Here is a 2,251-nt window from a genome sequence, read left to right on the forward strand (position 1 = left end):
GAGGTAAATGGAATATAAGATGAGAAAAGGGTATTATTATTATTATTATTGTTGAAGTAAAAAGTAAGTGATGATGAATAAGAGGAAAATACATATATAATGCTGAGGAATAAGTATATGTTATTTTGTGAAGAATGAATATTGGATAGGTGAGAATGTTATGAGTAATTGAGAATATGTTGAGAGGAAATAAACTGGATTTGAATGCTATATCACATGTACTCATGGAATACAGAATGAAAGTAGTGAAAGAATATTATTTATTGAAAGATTGGTATGCCTGAGATAATAACTTATGTGATGTCGTAATATATTCTTATAACTAAAGGTGAAAGTATAGATTTATGTGGAAAGAATTATTTACAGCAGCCACTGTTGAAAATATACCAGAAGATTTAAATCTATAACACTTTAACACTAATCTAATGGAAACTTGTAATGAAATTTTTGGAGTTATGTAGGCTTGACACTTCAGATTGGAAGAATTATTTAAGAGGACATATTTAGCAGTCTTCTAATGGCATAATTAAAGCTCATCTACTGTATTGAACTAATGCACCATTAAATAGAAAGGAGAATAAGGAGAAAACAAAACATCAGTCCTCTGTTGCGGCTCATACTCTCATCCCTCCCTTAGAAAAATTTATACATGTTGATGAAATATTTGACATTATATAATTTGTGATTATCTGTCAGTATGGAGAGACATACACACATATTTATTTATGAATAGAATTTTACAGGTACCACAAGGTAAATACAGAATGGATATACAGCAATGGAACGCAGTAGCAATTATCTAAGAAGATTTATTCATTTATTAAGTAAAACATTTATTTATATTGCTTGATACTCATGAAAGGAAGGAGATGAACTACATAAATTTTATAGGAACATGATTGACTTGAACTATATATATATATATATATATATATATATATATATATATATATATATATATATATATATATATATATATATATATATATACACACTTACCACACTGATGTACATACTTGTAGGAACCTAAGATATTTAGAGGGGCACCACTCTTAGAAACGGTAATAGAGGGGTACCACTCTTAGAAACAGCAATAGTGGGGACACCACACTCAGAAACGGTATTAGGTATAGGAACTTTTACATTATATTAAGTTAACATGTATTTTGTTTATCATATTTTATTTTGTGTAGTCCACTGTAGGAGATGACTTTACTAGTATTTATAAAGTAGTTAGCAACCATCTCATGAACCTATCCTCCTACAGGGGACTGCCTTGAAGCTTGATATATGTGTAAATTTTATTCCAGGAGGCAAGATGAATTTTAAGTTGAATATTCTAGCGAGTTGCCACAATTATCTTAAAATGTTGCAAGTGTAACGAAAGGGAAAGGAACAAAAAAAGGAAAGAAAGGAAAAAGAATGAGCTAACATATAAAATAAATAAAATGTACATTTCAATCTGAATGTAATGTAATTCACATGTTAGCACAATGATATTGAATGTAACGTAAAAATTTACTATATTTTTCATTTAATTCTGTATATGTACTACATGACAACAACGTAACTATCTCATGTAATGATTAATTGTAAATATTTGTACATTTATGTACTTATTATATCAAGAAATGTATTTTAAGGAGATGTTAATGAACTGCAAAGGACTTGTGCATGTAGCACATGATTCATATAAATGGAATTGAAAATGCAAAGAAGAAACCAACGTGATGGAACACTGGTCAAGAAATATTTACGTAGTGTCAATATGCCTTGAAGTGTATGGTGTAGTGGAAGCCGGCAGGTCTTCAGGTAGGTGTAAAGGACAAGCTTATCACCTGTCGTAGGCAGTGAGGTGTTTCCTGTGCCCTCATTGACCATTTATACCCCGGTGGACGCCACCAAAATTCGACTGCTGGAGATCACAATTTCGTGTTGACGCATTGAACAAACTTTGGGTTTTCTTCAAGTCACACCCAAGAGATCCAGGCAGTACACACACACATTCAGAGTAAATTTCTTATTTTCTCATTTATATGTATGTAAATTTTCTATACTGCCACGCTCGCTTGCGGAGCGGGTCAGTAGAGGAGGCATTGTAATGGTACTTTGACTACCGCGCCTCCGCCAATACAAAGATATAAGTCACGATCGCGCACGCAGAAGAGCGCTGCGCCAGCGACCGATTTTTATAAATAATTTTGTTCTTTTTTTTACTTTTGAGTAGGTTTTGTTTTTAACAGCTAATTGA

This window comes from Schistocerca americana, chromosome 9, assembly GCF_021461395.2.
Source record: "Schistocerca americana isolate TAMUIC-IGC-003095 chromosome 9, iqSchAmer2.1, whole genome shotgun sequence".
NCBI classification, from domain to species: domain Eukaryota; kingdom Metazoa; phylum Arthropoda; class Insecta; order Orthoptera; family Acrididae; genus Schistocerca; species Schistocerca americana.